This window comes from Perca flavescens, chromosome 15 (assembly GCF_004354835.1).
Source record: "Perca flavescens isolate YP-PL-M2 chromosome 15, PFLA_1.0, whole genome shotgun sequence".
Taxonomy (NCBI): Eukaryota; Metazoa; Chordata; class Actinopteri; order Perciformes; family Percidae; genus Perca; species Perca flavescens.
In genome coordinates, this window is record NC_041345.1 from 20095385 (window position 1) to 20116933 (window position 21549).

General features: G+C 39.6%; 1 protein-coding gene across 1 annotated transcript in view; it reads right to left on the reverse strand.

Moving 5' to 3' along the window:
• The window catches only part of LOC114568978 (speckle-type POZ protein), a 98691-nt gene extending 82595 nt beyond the window's left edge, over positions 1 to 16096 (reverse strand). The window contains 1 exon segment of the mRNA XM_075447448.1: positions 15974 to 16096. The gene's annotated coding sequence lies outside the window, so the exon portion shown is untranslated.
• Positions 16097 to 21549: the final 5453 nt, after the last annotated feature.

Consider the following 21549-nt stretch of genomic DNA (forward strand, 5'->3'; position numbering starts at 1 on the left):
TGTGTGTGTGCATGAGAATCAGCACGGACGCCCGCTAGACTGGAACTGACAATATTAAGTGGCAGTGCCACAGTTTTCATGAACACAGGGAGGCCAAAAGAACCATGGGCCAGGAAGGCCTCTATTATGTCACCGAATAGTAGACATAAAAGGAGCCAGTCAGACTATCTGTCCTCCTCTACAGCACCAACAGACTCACCTTTCCCAAATTAAAGGTTGCTCAGTACAAACAGCAGGAGAAAGACAGACAAGGACTCTGATGAAGATGTAACTTTACATCAAAACGTTAGTCACCTTAAAAAATAAAAAATAAACTATAAAGTAAGAAGACATCTGTGTTGCACCGGCGATTAATTTTTACTCTACACTGTTTTGTCCTGCCCTGGTTGCACCGGATTGTTGTTGATTGCAGAAGCGCAGAGAACCCTCTCACAGACAAACACACATTTCCACCTTGTGTGGCAGACATAAACACACATCCCCTCATGTTAAAAATGGCTGGTGGGAGATCAAAGATTTAACAGATGTTTAACAGAACCATAGGAGCTCCTTTAGAGGTAGACTGCAGGGGGCGGATATCTTACAGAGGAGCAAGGGAGGAAAGAGGGAGGCTGAGAGGGGAAAAAGGAGTAATAGCAAATAAAAGGGGGAAGAGGCGCAGCAAAAGCCGCAGGCTAAGGATGGAAGGGAGAGAAGAGGAAGAATGAGAAGTAAGTGAGAAAATGCAAATGAGAGGCTGCCGCGCAAAAGAGGAAAGAGAGGAGAGAGAAAGTGAGAGATTACTATAGGGACTGTTGAAAGAGAAGCTGAAGACCAGAACAAAGCTGACAATGAAAAAAGTGTGGTGGGGGGGATAGCGAGCACAGGAGGAAATGGCGACGCATGAAATATGACGAGCACACATCATGCTGCCTTTTGCTGCATAAATGGGCCTCATGCTTTCCTCATATGTCCTTCAAAAAGTAATGCTGGCGGCTGCAGACATCACAACACACGTTCCAAGAGGGAGAAAGAGGAGGAGGACGAGTGTAGGCAGCAGACTGAGAGGTAGCTCCTCTTCTGAGTCTCGCGCTCCCTGGCTTTCCTCCACCAGCAGCTGGAGGCTAAACTTAAGCTCCGCCAACAGCCACCAGAGAGATAGGAGAGGCCTTGGGTAGGGGGTCATCTACTATAAACTACCAAAACAAAATTCAGAGATGCACATCTGCATCATTAGCAGAGGAGCCAAGAGTACCCTGATGTCCACAACAGATCCCTCAGAAATGTGGCCACCACAGTGCCTGTGCACACAAACATCCTTTGCACAATCGCCATAGAGCGATGTCAGCCTGCTTTTCATGAATATTCATCTGCCTCATTAACACTCAAGTGGGGAAACACAGCATATTGCATGAGACTCCCGTTACTTGGAGGGAGGACGAGCGTTGAGGGAGGGAGAGGAAAGGGAAAGAAGAGATGGGACACGTAGTGACTGTAGAGGAAGCAAAGGGGAAGAGAGACAGAGTAAGAGGCAAAGCCTTCTTTTCATGCCAGCAAACTTCTTTTTTGAATCTCAAGAGTGGAGGGAGCTGATAGCCTCCTGTCGCTTCTCCTTATGACGCCAGACTAGGGCAGTATGAAAGCAGCGTCAGCAGCAGAGACAGCACAGCGGGAGCCCAGGGTGGGAATTACAGAGCATTTTACCCTGTAAATCCTCCAGCAATAAAAAGCTTTAAAACAGCTGCAATTTCTCCAGTAATAGCTGGCTGTTCACAATAACTGTTAAACTGTAGGGGATATGTGTGAATACACCTCAACGCAAGCTGCTGCCAGACATTCATGCAAGCCCCAACCTTGTTCGGTAACAAAACACACCCGCACATACAGACGTACAAAGCCAGGCTTGCTCACACGCAGACACTGATTCTGTCAGTCCACTCAGTCAGTCTTTCTCTCCGAACCACTTGCCAACAGACACACATGCAGACAGATACTACCACACATAGAGAGGGGATTATTTTCTCTTTATGTTGTAATGCCAGTGAATCTCTTAACATGAACTGCCAACAGGGGAAATCTCCCATCCTGCAGCTGTGTCCTCAAAGAGACTCTGAAAACTGTAGAAACAGAAGACTCTATTTCCTCCTCCTGTGACTTTGGTGACAGAAACAGCCGGCCACTCGGGGAGGAGGAGATGAGGTAACGTTGGGCAATGTCCAAAATTTTGCCCCACCAGAGTCACTCAGGTCCTTCAAAGGGCTATGACAAAACCAGAGGTACCATAATTGGACCAGGTCTTTGGAAATCAATACTGCTGCTTACATCAGGGGCCTCTACCAAAGCTATTTCATATTCCACCTTCTAAACACAGTTTCTGCCAAAAAAAAAAAAAAAAAAACTTCAATTTCAGAACAGTATGAACTATCGATTTCACAGCCACGATTCTTACTCTCCCTCCGCCTCCTCCTGTCCCCTCTCTTTTCCAGACCCCTACCCTTGACATGCAACTCCTTTAACAAAGAGTGTTTTCTGTGGGGGGTGAAGAAGGTGGAGTGCAGTGATGGACTGGTCATCTGGAATTTGGGCAAATATGCCAGAAGGGCCACCCCCTATGGACCCCAATGGGCCACTACTGATAATTTGTCTTTGGTAAATTTTGATAAATTATTTTATGCATGCAGCCACAAATATTCAAGATTGTACTGCAGTGAGGTGCGTGGAAAGATTCACTAGGAAGGCAGAGTTCCTGATTTCCAAGCTAGGTTACTGACAAAAATAGGGCCGGTGTGTTGCAAATGCCAGGGCCGTTTTTTGATCCCAGTCCGTCACTGGTGGAGTGGTTCTTACCTGTGAACTTAACATCATTGTAGACCATTCAAATCCCTTAAGTGGCTTCCTATGACTTTATTTCAACTGGTTTGGGACAAGGTCCTTCTAAGAGAAGTTCCATGAGGGCACTACAGTCGTTTCGTTTAGTTCTTCAAATAGCAAATATTTCATAAAAGATCACAGCTACTTCCTACTCTTTAGATGCATGTTGTAATATTTCACTGTTATTTAAATTGTCTGCTCCTCCTTCTTTTTTCAGATTTCAATCTATAAGCAGTTATAGTAGCACTTCTTGTATAAAAAGGTGTTACATATATAGTTTAAGTTTTGTAATTGCAACCAACAATTATTTTCAATATTATATAAGCTGCCAGTTGTTCTTAAACACTCAATACATTTTCAAAGAAATATCAGAAAATAGAGAAAGATTCCCCTACATTTAATTTATTTTTTTATTTATTATAAAAAAGACTAAGAAAACCAGCAAACATTTACATGCAAGCAGGAACCAGTTCATTTTTGGCACTCGAAAAATTACCTATCCGATTAACCAATTATCTAAATTATTTGCTACTTCATTTTTGGTCGATCAACTGGCCAATTAATCGACTTTTGGCTCCATTATTATTATTATTATTATTATCTTTAATATTACTATTTGGCTATATCAGGTGGCACATTACTAACTTAGGAGGCCACTAAAAAAAAATTAAACAAATATGTAAGTAAATGTTTGATGTCACACAATGACAGTAGGGATGCTAATTAAGATTTATTTTTCAGACTGATAGCCAATCCTTGTTAACCGATCATTAACCGTTAACCGACAAGCAGACAGAGTCCCAGTTCACCCGTCTGGAAGGCTCGGACGTACTACAGCTGCCGACTTGTACCAGTCGCAAAGCCCCAATGTTCCATGCATTGTTGTGGACACATGCAGCCACTTTCCTGAAACCACTTGCGGTCCACAGAGCCCGCACATGTTTCCACCGCATCCACCTGCGAGGTTGTCAGCTCTGTGTCTGCCTGGCCTACTCTGCGTGCCAGTCCTCGATAGAGTGGCATGTGTCAGCCGTCCAGCAGAGAGCCACGAGCTTAGCAACAAAAACAAAAGTTTGCACTAGCAAGGTAACTAGCAGTAGCAAGGAAAAAAGATTGTATAGCCTATTTTATAACCCTAAATAACAGTATAGTATTACTTGAAATTTGTAATATTGTAATCAATCTTCATGCAACTAGTCATGTATGAGTAAATGAGACTAGGCCTCTTGACTTTTGGGTATAATACATTACAGCTGCCTAGAACATTTTACCTAAAAATTACATCCTTCTCAAATGTCAAATCAGATATTTCAGCCATGACGGAGCTGGATCTGGTAATCAAACCATTAGGATGGGTCACCATTTTCTAGGCTTAAATGCCAGTTAATATCAGCAGAATTGGATCTGACGTTTGGGCAGTAACACTTTTAACCGAATGTGTAGTCATCAATTCATATTCAGATGGCTTTCCTGGGTCACGAGGTGTGCTGAGCAGCCTGGCAGAGACCGGGGACCTGACCAGTTCAAATCACAGGTCCAAACTCAGCATGCATGCATGATTTAAATACATCTAAATGGCAGATGGTGAGAGAGCTGGCTCGTGATGGCTCCGAGACAGAAGCAGTGATGTAGGAGAAGCAGAGGATGAGGCTGCGTATTAGAGTGAGGAATGGCTTGGCTTGTCTTTAAGATTACTTTTCCTCTTAAAACATTCACTTCATCTGTGTCACTCCTGCTCCCAACTTGTTATTGGAAAATAGAAAAGCTGGAAAACCATTCGATGCCGGCACTGTCTGCATCAGTCACACACTGACACACACATACACAGAAAATACATTTCATCCTCCATATCCGAAACAGCCAATAGCACTGGCAGGCATTTGCGACCCCAATCCATATTTCAATTTCCCTGCTCTCATGCAAACTAATTCTTTTCTTGTCTAATACTTGTTGCCTTCCCTCACAACTGTTCAGCAATGTGATAAATTAGCTTCTTGTCATGCTGCATCTATAAAAGGCCCAATCAGAAACATTTTTGAGTGGGCCTCTGCCTATATCAATTATGTCTTAGTATGTCCGCACACAGGAAGATTCTTGGAAGTAGCATTAAAGGATGGAAAATCAGTGCTTTTCAACATTTTCACCAAACAAATGCAGATCACTTTCCTCCATATGTTCTGTACTAGAATGCTTTCAGCCCACATTAGCTACATTTCAAACTCATATTTTACATCTGACAGTGCTTAAATCTAGAGCTTAACTACTCATGCTTTAAGCTAACAGTGGGATGTCAGTCAAATAAGTATTTAAAATATGATGTACTCTAATTCAAGATTTGAACTTTAAAGTGGAAATCAGGTTCAAACAAATATCGCACAAACATTTGTTTTCTACATTTATCAGTTCCCATATGTGAATTTGTAAAAGTCCGTCAAAAAGTCAGACAGAGAAATGCCAAAGCTGTAGGCTGTGATGCCTTCGCCCAACACTTTTTTGGAATTGATCCACTGCCACAGCTCAGGAGCCAGACTGTCCAAAGTGATGAGCCAAATTTTAGGGGAATTTACGTACAGTATATTCTCTTAATCAGGCTCATTGGTGGAAAAAAAACTCCATTTACAAATGGCGTTTTTCCATTACATGGTACCTGCTCGACTCTACTCGCCTTTTTTGGTTTTCCATTACAAAAACAGGTAAATTTTTTTTAGTATCACCTCAGGCGAGGTTCCAAGCGAGCTGAGGCGATACCAAAAGGTGACGTGAAAACCTGCAGACTACTGATTGGTCGGAGAGAATCGTCACTAGTCACTGCGTCATCATTGCTAGAGACAGACGTGGGTGTCCATTTTTTAAATAGTTTAGCCAGCGTGGCATGAGGCGGTACTAAATCTGCAATGGAAAATGGAGGACAGGGCACCGCAGTCGAGTAGAATAGAGCTTGTACTACCAGTGGGTAAGCGCCATTAGAGATTCTACAATGGATTTCTGACTAGGGGACAATTTCAAATGACTTTCCCCTGACTAAATAGTGTTTGATGTACAAACTGCTGTAGCGTTTTACACTGCGACAACCTAGAAAAGACTCACACATGTTGACATGCTCCCCTGCAGCGCCATTAACAAAGCAATTCCCCAAAAGCACACAGCCAAGTAAGGATATGAGTGTAAACAAATACAGTACATGGCTAGCTCGGTGCAGCAGTCAAAGAAATGGTGCAGTGCAGAAACATTTTGTTTTGTAAAATGTACCATACTCTGAAGTACATGATACCACTACGATGGATACTATATTATTGATCCTTACATTAACAGTCAGTGCATTCTGCATTAGATGCTGAAAATGCACAAGCATGTGTGCAAGTATGTGACAGGAAAAGATGAGTAACAACACTTGCTCCAACTCCAGCACCTGACTACACTTTTTCTCACAACTCTTTGGCCATGTAAAGGGAGAAGCAAGCAGGTAATAGCGACAAATTTAGGGGCTTAAACGGCGACAGCTTTACGATGCCTGAGCGGCCTCTATGACTCCATTTCTGTCAGGTTCTATTAGCTTGGCCTCCACCGTGTGTTTCGATTGGCTCTTGGCCTATTCCCAGCAGTTCCAGAAGCACCTCGCGTAAATAAACCAAATGGCTGCATCTTGTAGTGTATGAAGCGGCGAGGGGAGGGCTCCGGCAAGCTGGGCACTTGTGTGTAAAGAACATCAGACAGAGTGGTTGAATCGTTTAATATACAGCACCGAGCTGAATGGACACAGTCGACTAGAGGGAGAGCTCGACACACATCAGCCTAAGAGTTTAAATTTGACTAGTGTTTAAAAAGAATACAAGCAGCCAGGCGAGAAAAGCACTTCTAAATCAAGACAAGTGGTCTCATTCCACTCCACACACACTCCTATAAGCAAAAGACAAAGTGTGTCTATCTGCCAGCTGCCAGGTGGAAGTCTAAGGAAAGGCCACCTGTCTAATAACTGTTTTTGATGCGTACAGCTCAGCAGTATGAAACTGAGCATCTGGCCTGTCCCCTCCAAACTGATCTTGTTAACATGCATATACAGTACAGGCCAAAAGTTTGGACACACCTTCTCATTCAATGTGTTTCCTTTATTTTCATGACATTGTAGATTCTTACTGAAGGCATCAAAACTATAAATGAACACATATGGCATTATGTACTTAACAAAAAAGTGTGAAATAACTGAAAACATGTCTTATATTTTAGATTCCTCAAAGTAGCCACCCTTTGCTTTGATTACTGCTTTGCACACTCTTGGCATTCTCTTGATGAGCTTCAAGAGGTAGTCAACTGAAATGGTTTTCCAACAGTCTTGAAGGAGTTCCCAGAGATGCTTAGCACTTGTTGGCCCTTTTGCCTTCACTCTGCGGTCCAGCTCACCCCAAACCATCTTGATTGGGTTCAGGTCCGGTGACTGTGGAGGCCAGGTCATCTGGCGCAGCACTCCATCACTCTCCTTCTTGGTCAAATAGCCCTTACACAGCCTGGAGGTGTGTTTGGGGTCATTGTCCTGTTGAAAAATAAATTATGGTCCAACTAAACGCAAACCGGACGGGATGGCATGTCGCTGCAGGATGCTGTGGTAGCCATGATGGTTGCAGTATGCCTTCAATTTTGAATAAATCCCCAACAGTGTCACCAGAAAAGCACCCCCACACCATCACACCTCCTCCTCCACGCTTCACGGTGGGAACCAGGCATGTAGAATCCATCCGTTCACCTTTTCTGCGTCGCACAAAGACACGGCGGTTGGAACCAAAGATCTCAAATTTGGACTCATCAGACCAAAGCACAGATTTCCACTGGTCTAATGTCCATTCCTTGTGTTTCTTGGCCCAAACAAATCTCTTCTGCTTGTTGCCTCTCCTTAGCAGTGGTTTCCTAGCAGCTACTTGACCATGAAGGCCTGATTTGCGCAGTCTCCTCTTAGACGTGTCTGCTGCTATAACTCTGTGTGGCATTCATCTGGTATCTAATCTGAGCTGCTGTTAACTTGCGATTTCTGAGGCTGGTGACTCGGATGAATTTATCCTCAGCAGCAGAGGTGACTCCTGGTCTTCCTTTCCTGGGGCGGTCCTCATGTGAGCCAGTTTCGTTGTAGCGCTTGATGGTTTTTGCGACTGCACTTGGGGACACATTTTCCGGACTGACTGACCTTCATTTGTTAAAGTAATGATGGCCACTCGTTTCTCTTTACTTAGCTGATTGGTTCTTGCCATAATATGAATTCTAACTGTGGTCCAACAGGGCTGTCGGCTGTGTATCAACCTGACTTCTGCACAACACAACTGATGGTCCCAACCCCATTAATAAGGGAAAAAAATCCACTAATAAACCCTGACAAGGCACACCTGTGAAGTGAAAACCATTTCAGGTGACTACCTCATGAAGCTCATTGAGAGAACACCAAGGGTTTGCAGCGCTATCAAAAAAGGAAAGGGTGGCTACTTTGAGGAATCTAAAATATAAGACATGTTTTCAGTTATTTCACACTTTTTTGTTAAGTACGTAATTCCATATGTGTTCATTCATAGTTTTGATGCCTTCAATGATAATCTACAATGTAAATAGTCATGAAAATAAAGGAAACTCATTGAATGAGAAGGTGTGTCCAAACTTTTGGCCTGTACTGTTTGTATTCCTCTTATATAGAATTTATTGAACCCAAAAAGGTTTTCACCTACCCAAAAACATGATTTTGTGATTATTAATTCAACCAATTATGTCTTGTGAATGCAGTTTTGCCAACAACTCTCAACCACCAGATGTTCACTGGATATTTTTTATAAGCACACAGTGTTTCCCTCAGTGTGAGAATTTATTTTTTGTTGTCTACCAGAAACTGAGAATCATTTGAACTATTCTGAAAATAAGTCACTTGTTTTTTATAATCCAAACACCCCAAGAGTGAAACAAAATGTAATAATAAATTCTGGTAAGAATTATTAAAATGCCATGCTTGACATACTGTGGCTAAATTTGTTTTTTTATGGCTTTGAAAAACATTTCCTTATACAAGAGAGTAAAGATAAAAAACTAACTGGACTGTAGCTCAGTCTGCTGAAAGAAGAAAGACTGCTCACACAATGAAATGACTGACTATCAGCTACCTGTTTGAATTTTTAAAAGAAAATAAATACAGAAAAATACAGAAATCTATTTAGGAAGACTACACAAAAGCACATTAAATATTTCTTATTTAATCATCAATAGTATAATTATGATAAATAGTAAATATTTATTGCATGTATGACTAAAACATTTTTAAATGCATTTTATTGTTTTTGTATCATTCTGTTTGGTCCTTTTTCACAGCAGACATGTCATAGCAGGAAAAGCACAGGTATAATTATTACTAGGGCTGGGCAACGATTAAAAGTTTTAATTGCGATTAATCGCATGATTTCCCTGATTAATTGCATTGTTATACGCAAAATCCAATACTGAATTCAAAAGTAGTGTATAGCAAAATTTTATTTTAAATGTTCTGTCATATGAACCAAAGTGCCATAACATTTGTTCTGCAAACACTTAACATCAGCATTTTGTTTACACAGTAGCAGATAAATAAAATATTTAGTGTAAATCTCAACTTACACAATGTAATCAAAGCAAATACAAAATTAAAGCTTATTGCCACTGCCAGGGCATTCATGTTATCCTGTTTGTTATATATACCAAAAAAAAACTGCCCACAAAATCTTGAGCCACAATCATAACATTAAAACTGTAACTCCGAAGTAATTATGGTTACCCAGTGATGTCCAGTAGTCCCCACTGAGAATAACAGCGGTTGCACGTTGTAAAGTTGTCGCTTTTGCAGTCCTCTCCTTTTCATACAACTTGTGTATTCTTCTTGTGATGGTGCGTTTTGAGGGAATCTCATATCTTCCGTCATTTTTTGCGATTCTCAGAATGTTTCTCAGACCGACGTCCTGCACAACACAAATGGGTCTGCAGTCTGTAGTTATCCACTTTGCTAGCATTTGTTAGCTTCTCTTGCCTTTGTTTATCTATACTTCTCCCACACGCTGCATCTAATGTAGTCTGCTGAAGCTTCGCGCCACTGTTTGTTTCATTGAATGATTTGCTGGTATCAACTGTGTGTATATCATTTAGGTGATATTTCAGACTGGAAGTACTCCGGTGATAAGAAAATTCAACTTTGCAGTGGTTACAAATAACTTTGGTTCCGTCGACTGCGCCGTCTGGAAGAACTTTAAATGAAAATGGCCATGTAAAAGTTCTGTAACCTTCTCCATGTTTGTTGGTTTGTTTATCTGCCAATTCTTTTTTTCCGGTTCCTGTAAGCGCGGCAGCAGTCAGCACAGACTTTTACAATAATAAAAGAAATAATAAAAACTGCGTTAATGTGCAATAAAATAATTGTCTGCGTTAATTAATTAATGAGTTAACGCAATAATAACACGTTAACTTGCCCAGCCCTAATTATTACCTTTAATGATGGCTCTGCTTTATTTAAGTCTATTGAGCAAGCACATGCGTACAGTGACCGGGCCCTAAAACTAGTAAAGCAAAATAGAGTGCAGTCCTTGTTAGTATTGAATATTACGCCTCTGGTTTTCCCTCTTTGTCATGTCAAAATGCCTGCAGCAAATAAGGCCTACTGTATTTCTTTTATTTTTCCTGATTATCAACAGTAGTGTCTATAGAGCTTTATGTTATGTTCACTAAATGCTGTGCGTGCCAGTGAACCCAATTCTGTTTCTTCTGGCATATTTTTTTTTTCAAATATGACTTAAAATGTTTAAGGTTAGCCAAAAGAAAAAAGTGTTGCCTCTATGCATCGTCACCCATTTTGTAAAAATTACAGTATTTACAGTCTACTATCGCTCTGGATAATATGTCTTTATTAGAGATGTACCGATTGACCGGCCAGTGACCAATTGGCCGATTTTCACGTGCTCGGCCATGACCGGCGACCTGCCGGTCAGTCTGACATATGCCGATTTTATGCCGGTCAAATGCACTCGGGCGCCGCATGATTAACATCGCGCAAGATCAGCGCACCGCCGCTCAATCAGCTGTTTATGAAATGTTATAAAGTCGTTATTATACACGGCTCAGAGCCGTCTGCTCTACTGATCTCAGCCGCTCTCTCTCTCTCCCCTCTGAGGCTGAATAAGTGGAACATGAAAACCGCGGGTCCCGTGAAATATGACAGCTACAGTTTATTAGAAAATAGCGTTGGGCACACTGACTTTGATGAATTAACTGTTTATCAGACCACAGATGAGACAAGAAGCTAACGTTAGCGAACGCTGCGGTGACTGTCCCTCGCTGTATTCCTCCGACACGCTGTATTAACGTTACTGTTTAAAACGCTTTCCAGGTTAGTGGGGGTGCATACCACTCAAAACCAACATTAAAAACATAGTAATCTTCCCCCAGCGTTTAGTCTGTTGCTAAACTGTGTGTAAAATGAGTGGTGACGTTTATGTTTTCAGGTAACGTTACTGATGACGTTCAAACAGGCCTGCGTGTGTGTTTTGAGAAATATCTTTATACTGCAAGGCTATATTTATTATATTAAGTTGGATATTGGATATGAAAAGAAGGAAATGGTTCTAACACTTTAGATGTGTGTGAATTTCCCACACCAGGAGTAATTTATTTAGTTCTATTTTATAGCGATCGATTATCTATTCAAAAAATGTTCTATGTAAAATGTTCTATTAAAGAAAAGATAGAAAATAAATATTTGTGTGTGCTGTGAAGTGGTTATAAAAAATGAAATCGGAATCAGCTAAAATCGGTATAGGCTGGCCTAACTCAAAGAAAATCAGAATCGGCCTAGAAAGTTGTAATCGGTGCATCTCTAGTCTTTATTACTTACGCTAGACGTTGACATCAGATCCTTTTAATGTGGTGAGTTCAGGGTAATTTTGTTGGACTATAGACAGGTCTGACTTAAATGAGACTACAGGTTGTAGTATTGTATTTCAAGTAGAGCTGCCTGCAGCTTAACAAAACTTTCACACCATTATAAGTCATGGTCGTGTCAACAATCCCTCTTTACCAGCTATGTAAAGAATTTGTGCAGCAGTATGAAATAGCTGTAAAAATGAGAAGAATGCAAAGCCAGCCGGCGAGTTATCTTTGAGATTCAAATACTTTCACCCATAGACTGTTAGGAATCAAACAAGACTCCCATTCAGAGTGTTTCTGAACTCCCACACGCCTCCCTGCACATGCATACAATTCCAGCCCAGCTGAGCAGAAAACACTGTGGGGCAAACTATCTGAATTCAAATAGACAGCAGGACTTGTAACTGCCAAATACAACTTTATAAGAACGCATTCGACAATTCCACCAACTATTCTTGTTATTTAATCTGAAGTTTTAAATGACTTGTTTCATGAAACATTTTGTGATTTATTCCACCAATTTCTGGTTGACTCATTTGTTATTTCATTATTTTATCTTTCTAGTGAAAGACATGTTTTGTTTTGTTACTTGCTTCTACTGTGAAACTAACTTTTGTGAATTGATTTGTTGTCTGATTTGTTCATTTCTTTTGAATGCTGTTAACTTGTAGGCAACCATCCTGATACGCCAGTTTCTTTATCAGTGTCAGAATTCAGTGTTTACATTCAGACTGAATGGGCTGTCAACACAGTTTCTATTGCCATAGCAATCACTGGCATTATATTACCTTAGAAAAGAAATAATAAATTGTGGAGAAAGACAGCACTGTTATTGGATCGGTATTTCTATATCGGGGGAGAAAAGGCTGGAGCATCCTTGTTCATTTGTTTTTAGAAAAGTGGTGTTTTACTCTTTAGCCTTAGTAGTAAGAAGTGGTGGAATCTAACTAAGTACATTTACTCAAGTACTGTATTCAAGTTTATATAATTTTGAGGTACTTGTACTTTAGCATTTCCATTTTATGCTAGTTTATACTTCTACTCCACTACAATTCAGAGGGAACTATTGTACTTTCTACTCCACTAAATGTATTGAACAACATTAGCAACTAGTTACTTTGCAGATTCAGATACAAAATATACATCAACTAGGGCTGGGCGATATGGTTGAAAACTGTATCACGATATAAATTTTTCATATTGGTCGATATCGATAATTATTGATATATTTTATGACCTATTTAAAATAAGGACCAGGAGAAAAATATATTAAATTTAAACATGTTTATTTTAAAAACTTAACCCTGCTCTGATTATAATCCCCTCAGTTATAAAAGCAGAAATGTCAACACAACCATGGAAAACACTCAAATAATTCAAATGTAAACAGGTCTAAAATCACAATGAACACTTAACAATTATCTCTTAACATTAAGGTGCAAAATTAAAGAGTAAAAAAGTAAGTAAGAAATGCTTAATAAAGTGTCATAAAATAGTGCAAAGTGTTAACTAAATATAAGAAACCTGAGAAGAAACTATTTTCTGCAGGTTTAGTGCTAGGTTGGTAACCTGGCTTCTGGACAGCGCTCAGCATGTCTGCCTCCGTTATGTCTTTGTAGTGTTTAGTAAGGCGCTGATGCAGAGTACCTCTCCATGGCGGTCTGCTGCTTGTGCCGTGTTGCAGTTGCAGATTTTGTTGGACGTTGATGGCGAATACGGCTGTGCTCGAAAGTGTGAGCGCGGCTAAAGTGGTAAAACAAGTTTGTGGTCGTACCAGTGTTGGTGGGGACGACGGTCTGATTTTTGGTCTGACTACGGTCAGACTTATAAAATCCCCAAAACTGCCATACTGACTTTTCCTGTTTTATCAACGATTTCCTCGCTCGCTGCGGCACTCACTTTCCACTCCACGCCGGTTCTGTTATTGAAGAACACGAGACAGCGATGTGGCGCAACCAAACATGATACTGTTACATGATTGGCTGTTAGAGTGTCACTCCCCACGTTGCTAGGTTGCCAGAGAGTGAGGGCCTTTGTTCATGCAACCAAACTTGATTCACAACCTCTGGTTTCTTCTGATGAAGAAAAACAAGTTATCGAACGTTTTATTGACCGCATTTTCTATTGATATTGATTATGTGTCTATCGCGATACATATCGTTATCGTTTTATCGCCCAGCCCTAACATCAACTAATAAATGATGATGATGATTATTATTATTATAAAGCAAGCAACCTGGCAGTATGCTGCAATGTTAGTGATGCTTAAACACAAATGCCTCACTAATTATAATCCACTGATACAACATACATTATTCTGAAGTTTACACTGTGGTATTGCTACTTATGTAAAAGATCTAAGTACTTCTTTCAAAACTGGTAGTAATATTTTATATGTTCAGCACACTCAAAGTCAAAGTTTTAAATTAAGTTAAATAAAGTTAAAGTACCTGAGTAACTGTGGGTTAATTCTATTGATCTTGCTGACCCAAAAAGGTTACTTATAAAAGTATGTCACAGTTCTTGATCTGCTTAAATAAAAATACACAGTGGTGGAAAAGGTATACTCCAATCTTTTATTTAAATACAAGTAGTAATACCACAATGTAGAAATATAAGTAATTACAAGTAAAAGTCCAGCATTCAAAGTAGGGATGGGCAATATGGCCTAAAATTCATATTGCGATATACATTGCAGCCTTTTGCGATAACGGTATAGGTCACGATATATAAATAATAAAACCATTTCAGAACAGTTTAAATATACCCTAAGGAAAGCCAAACTGATAAATGTATTTTTTTAAAGAAAGAAACGTAGTATGTAGTTTTGAGAACATTTATTGTGCAAAACTGTAATTATATAACATATTGTTGCAGTTAAATAAACTTCAAGTGCACTAGTTGCAGAGACTTTAACAAAGAAAAAGCTTAAAGTATTGGGGTTCTTTTCTTTAGTACAAACCAAAAGGCACTACACTTAGTTTAAGTCCTTGGTTCTTAAATGCCACCCAAGATGCAAAGAACAGGAAAAACTGGTGTCTTTTTAGTCAAGGAACAGACACTGTACTGAAAATACTTTCAGTATTAGGCAAAGAAAATTATTTTGTTGCGTTGCAGCCGGTTGCAGCTCGTGGCTCTAAATTTCGCAGGTAGACATGCTGTCAATGCAGGTCAACATGCATTATCGCAATAGTGCAATATAATTAAAATCTCTATTGTAGGCCAATTTTGTATCGTTTATATTGCATATTGTTTCTATCGCCCATTACTAATTCAAATTCTTACTTGACTAAAAGTCAACTCATTATGTAAAATGGTTTGAATGAATTTCTGAATAATATATATTATTGGAATATTGATGCATTAATGTGCAACATCACTTTATTGTTGCTGCTGGTAAAGGTGATTTTTTTTAACTACTTTATACAGCCTACTGCCATGTAGCTTAATCCATAATAATAATCATAATTTATTAGTTCATTAATATTTTGTATTAATAATCTGTATGCATAGCTGCCAAATAGGCTAAATGTAGTAAAACATTAGAAAATTTGCATCTGAGATGTAAGAGTATAAAGTAGCGTAAAATGGAAAACACTCAAGTAAAAGTACAAGTAACTCAAAGTTGTTCTTAAGTACAGTAGGCTACATGAGTAAATGAAGTTACATTCCACCACTGACATACACTACATCACTTATTTTCATTGTGGCTTGAAACCACTTTTACTGCTAAATGTTCAAGCATCTTGCAGAGGTAAAGTTAGGACCGGAGTCTGCATTGCAGTGTTCCGCTGGTTTGTGGTTTGTACAGGTGCAACCATGGATGTATTAACCTGCAGCTGCCCTGCACTGCGCATGGAGACGCAACAGAGGCGGGGTCACTATTTGGCAGGATACTCAGACTGAGCCGGAGGATGCTGCACCGGGCTTCTCTGTGCTCATTATTTTGCATTATACAAACAACCAACAGACCTCGATATGACACAGACAATGACAAAAAGCACCCGAAAAGTCCTCCACACAATAACGACATCTCAAATAACAAACCTGAGCCGTTACTTACCTGCTAACATTAGCCAGCTAGCGGCTAATATTTAAGCCCTGTAAAAGTGTTCCCAGCGTTAAAGCGAGGCAAAACGCACGTTGTACGGGGAAAGTAGCACAATATACAAACGATAAGTGTGCGAAGAGACAATTGCGTAGCTATAAAACTCACCTTTGTTTCGCTGTTCCACGAAAGGGATGGAGGACTTTTGAAATGTCACTGCACTTCCGGGTTAGCTCATGACGTGTCCAGGCGCCCTACACCATGCTGGGATTGTTTTGGTTTTAGGGTCTCTGGGTGTTACACTAGAAAACAACACCACCACCTCCTCTATTGCATTTAACCCCCAGTGGTGCCCAAACTGTGATTAGTTTAGTTTAGTTTAATTTAATTTTAACATAACTCATTACTTATTAATGTTAATTAAGATATGAGATACAACTTTATTGATCCCCCAGGAGGAAAATTTAGCATTACAGTAAGAAATACACCAGAGAGCAGTGGATGTAAAAATATGCAGATCCTTTCTCTAAGTAAAAGTAGGGAGCATTTTAAGGAAAATTGTAGGCCTACTTAAAGTATTGAATGTGAAAATTTTTCTTATGCAGCAGAATGGCCCATGTCAGAGTTATCTTATTTTGTGGATTTAATCTGATTATTTATGCATTATTGTGTACAATTAATTTTATTGTTGCAGCTGGTGGAGGTGAAGGAATATTTATACATGTATATAAGTATAAACTTTTTTTTTTTTTTTTAGCCTAGAGAGAGGCATCATATTTTAGAACTCATATATGTTTTGAATGAAAAATCTCAATCGGCAAAGTAACTAGTAACAATAGCCTTCAGATAAATGTAATGGAGTAAATACTTAAAATATTTTCCTCTGACATGTAGTGGAGTAGAATTATGAAGGAGCAGAAAATGAAGAAAATGAAAATACTCAAGTAAAGTAAAAGTATCTCAAAAAGTATACTTAAGTACAGAGTAGAAGTACTAGTTACATGTAACCACTGCCAAGAAAATAAATTTCTATTGTGTGCATGAATGTAATTCAAGTGCAAAATGAATAGTTTAGTTGTTTTATATTTAGAAAAACTAAGTGATAAATACTTCCATTAGTTAGTAGAGTAATAAAAAAGACTATTGGCTGAAATTCTCAAAATGTTGAAGGAAAGGGGCAACAAAGAGAAGGACCCAAATGCAGACATTTTGGGGCTGATGTCAAAACTATGTGCAGATAAAACATGTCACATAAAATGTGACATTTCTTATTATATGGAGGATAAAATGTAGCCAGACATTAATGCAGAAGACATGTCTAAAAGTAAAAAAAAATAAGTGTCTTTAAGGCAGCATGCAGTACCCATTTTCTATTTGGAGCTGGGTGCTTGGTTATTTATTGTACATGCACACACAGATAGACTGTTTGTTGTCACCAGTAATTGCTGCACTTAATTCTCAGAATTCTAGTCAATATAATTTATAAAAAAATAAAACCCTATTAGATGCAGGGACTCTGTCATGCATGCTTTTTTGTTTGTTTTTTAATTATTGGCCTGAGGAAAATGGGTCATATATGCAAGCAACACATGTGAGGATACAGGAGGTAATGCAACAAGCAATTAAAAGCGTACAGAGAATAATGCAAAACATAAATTATAGTGCAGTGTCTTTTTAAAGATTTACAGCTTTTTCCGGTTTGATGATATGACATGAAAAGATGTGCTATAATATGATTATGATCTTGATGCCAGCATGTAAATTGGCTATGAAAACAATGGTGTGCACGCTTATGTTGCAGATGTGAGTACGCAATATTGTGGATATTAAGTCACCACATGTGGGTAGCTGCCCATGTAGGATCACCTGGCAATTTCTCAATGTTATAAGAATATCATAATATGATTTTCTCTTTTGAAGATCTGAATCACAATTATCCAACTTGAACAAAAGCAATTGGGATGCACTACGAATTTGCTGTGATGCTCATCCAAAAGCTTGTCTGGTGGGATATTTAGTTTAAGATAAAGCAAATTAGGAAGATAAACAAAAAAGGAAAGAGAAATCTGGCAATTGAATAAAGAGAAGAAGAAAAAAGTTGTTATTTCACCTGGATTGTTTTTGTCTCAGGAATGTTTGATCTCTGGAGAAAGAAAATGCTGCAGGAGGGTATTGATATGATCCTTTTACAGGTGGAATTTGCTTCTCTGTTGTCCAAAACAGTCCACGTTTCCACAGTTTTAAACATGTCCTCCAAACCATACAACTATATAGATTGTTTATTCCTACCCTCTAATACAACCCATAGCGTGGTGGCAGGAAACACCGCCCACAGAAGCGTTTTCTGTCCTCATTTCCAAACGTATCACGGTTTTAAACACGTTGTTAACGTTGTTAAACTGTTGCAGTTTGGTTAGGTTAAGGCACACAAACCACTTGGTTATATTTCAAAAAAGATTGTGATTTGGGTAGAATTAGTACATTGAATACGTTCACTTTAAGTTACGCACGTGACGGTCATGATCACTACGACCACTAGAGGGCGCCTCCCCTGTAAACATAAGAGTGGGTCGTAATTGCTGCTTGAACAAACGACTTATATGGTTGTGTTTCAAATTATATACATCTGTGTTGACATTCTGTGTAGCTACTCATGGTGTTTGGAATAATAATCCAAATGTTCTTTTGTTATCTTGTTGTTGTTGTTAATCTACAGCAATGATTCATAATGTGGAATTTTCCCAGCTGGTGTGATGTTTCAGTATACAAAATTGTATTACTGTGTGACAATCCCAGCTTACTCCACAGGTCTGGCACCGTGTTCAGCCATGGCTTAGCTCCGGAGTTTAATGCAATTATAAATAAATAAGCATGTGGTCGGGAAGAAGACAGGGCCCTATGGGGACAAGCAGAGAAAAAATAGAGGAAGTTTAATTAAAGCTGCAAACTGCACTCCCACACACAGACACACAGCAATATAGGCAAACCAATACGCACCAGTTATGTGTTTGTGTGTGTGCACTTCACTTGACCGTGTGAATGTGTGTTTATAGCTACAACTATACAAAAGAGGAAACTGTGTGAGTGCACGTGGTGCATGAGTATCAACGCGCACATGCTCGCTTTTGAACATGCATGTGCACATGTCTTCAGTCAAATCAGTACACGAGGAGGGAAATGTGAATGTAGAGTAATCCTGTGTTGTGTTCAGGTAAAGTCCTCTAAATTTCTTCATCACACAGGTTACCTTCCTGACAACAGAGAGGAAGGTTTTTTGCTTGAACCCAACATTCACACTCTTGACACAGCCGCAGTAAAATGATTTGGTGTATGCAGCTATGTTTTTGTTACATTATTTTCAGCGAAATGATTGAACTGCCAGTCTCCTTGTAATTACCTAAGGGGTGAAGGCAAAGGCATAGCCAGTAAAAGGCTGATGAGGGAGTATTGAATTTGCACTTCAATTAGAGTGCTTATAAAGTGTGGATTACACAAGGACTCCAGGGCCACTGCTCTCTCTCAATTACCACAGTGTACTATAGGAGGAGGGACAACAGGCAGGAGAGGTGGACAGCGAATGCATCAGGGCAAAGCAGCAAGGTGGCGGAGGAAGGAACAAAGAGAAAAAAGTATGAGATGTTGAATGATGGTGCGGCCTGAGCCAAGTCTTTAATCAGGACAGATCCATGCAAATACAAGGACAAACAATTGGAGAGAGATCCATTCATGTGTGACTCAGGTCTCCCTCAATCCAAGTTCTGGCCTTGGATTCACCAAGGACATCTGAAAACATGCAGTCATCTGAGGTAGGCTATTAGACTTCCCCGACGCTGCAAAGACTAGTACTTCACTGATTTGAAATGCCTCTGTATGTGCATTCATTTCCATTTTTCTGTGTTGTTCAAACAAGTCTCCTTCAAGTTTAAGGGTGTACAGAGGAATCTGTTGAAAAGGATCAACAAAAAAAACAACCTTAACAATGTGTCAGAGTCCCTGAGTTAATTCTCAAATGGATTATTGAGCCAATGAGTGAAAATCACCGGCCATTTAGAGTGGATTTGTCTGCGAGGCAGCGATAAACGGCAGCTCGCTTTTCTCCGGCTTAGCTCCTCAATTCTGAGAAGGAGATGCTTGAAGGGCATGCTTTTGGAGTAAACAGACCAATGGCATTGAAGGAAAGAAGAAAAAAATCAATTTGATTACTTGCCTGTACTTATTAAGACAATGTGAGATGATATGTGAATAATTAATTGTTATAAAGACGTATGAAGAGTTCTTGGTGCTTAATTACTGTTGTGATGTTTGCACAGTGAGATTTTAAAGGTTTCAAAGGGAAAATGTGCAACTCTGAAATCACTTTTACAGTATAATAAGTTGGAGGCTGCAAAAACACAGGGTGGCAGTGTTATACATATGGGGAGGTTACCTGAATTCAATTCGACAGTGTTTTAAGATGTTACTAGCAGTTACACGAATGCAAAGCTTATGCTAATTGGATATTTGGATGAAGAAATAAAGGACAACCTAACAGCTTACTGCAGAAAGGGATTTTATATCCTTTAATCTCCAGCAATTTTCTTTCTATTTAGATCATCTCCTTCCCTTCTACCTTTCTCTCCTTCACTCTCTTTTTCTCTCATTGCTACTGTCAACAAAGAATGTGCAGGCTTCCCACAGGCCCTAAAGGAATCTCTCACACTGCACTCACATAATCACTTCACACCCGGCTGTTTAGGCCGACATCTCCACTGGGACTTACCAGCCGCTTGCTGCAGGCCAAATCAGACCAGTGAGTTAAAAAAATAAATAAAAAATCAACTGCAACAGTGAAACAAAGAAGTGCAAGTCAGACAGAGGAGCGTGACCAGTCTGAGAACATCAAGCGCTCGTCTTTTGGTGGCTGAATGTCATACTTTCCTCCTTCAGTAATGGGATGATTTGGTGCCCTCCTGTATGAAAATGATAGACTTTAAGAGGCTTCCTTTCAAAGCACAATATACACCCACATATTGTGTATGCAGAGTGTTCAGTGTGTGTGTGTGTGTGTGTGTGTGTGTGTGTGTGTGTGTGTGTGTGTGTGTGTGTGTGTGCGTGCGTGTGTGCGTGTGTGTGTGGTGTGTGTGTGTGTGGCAGGTCAAGCATGAGTCTTTCACTGCCATAAGACCAGTTTAAATTTCATCCTTTTCAAAGACCAAATGGGATCCAGAGCTTCATCTACTCATATCAAATAAGCTGGATTTAATGACATGTTTAATGACTCCTTACATTGGCAAATTGGCTTTATTTGAAATCTCAAGCTCTGTAAGAAAGAAGCCTTTTTTCCTCCAATTAGAGGCATCCTTTGGAAGACAGACTCGCTGTTCTAAACGAGGATCTTTTTTTTTTCAAAGATAGAGAAAGAAGAGCTGTTGATGCTTGGTCCCTCGCTAATGTCAGGCTTGAACAGGCTGGAAATACATTAAACTATCAAGGTGGGGAAATATTTTTAACAGTGTCAGGCAGCAACTGAAGCCTTGTGGGAGTTGACAGCTTATGAAAAAGAGAGTTAAATGCATCTGCTGGATCAGACTCAAGATCATCTCCTCACTGTATTTTATGGATGGTATCTCCACTTCACTTTTCCTTGTTTTCAATATATTTCCACTATTTTTTTCCACTTGTTTTGTTTTTATACCAACGCTTACAGCATTATGTCAACAAAAATGCTGCACTGAAAAGTTGCACACTTTCAGATGTGTCACTCT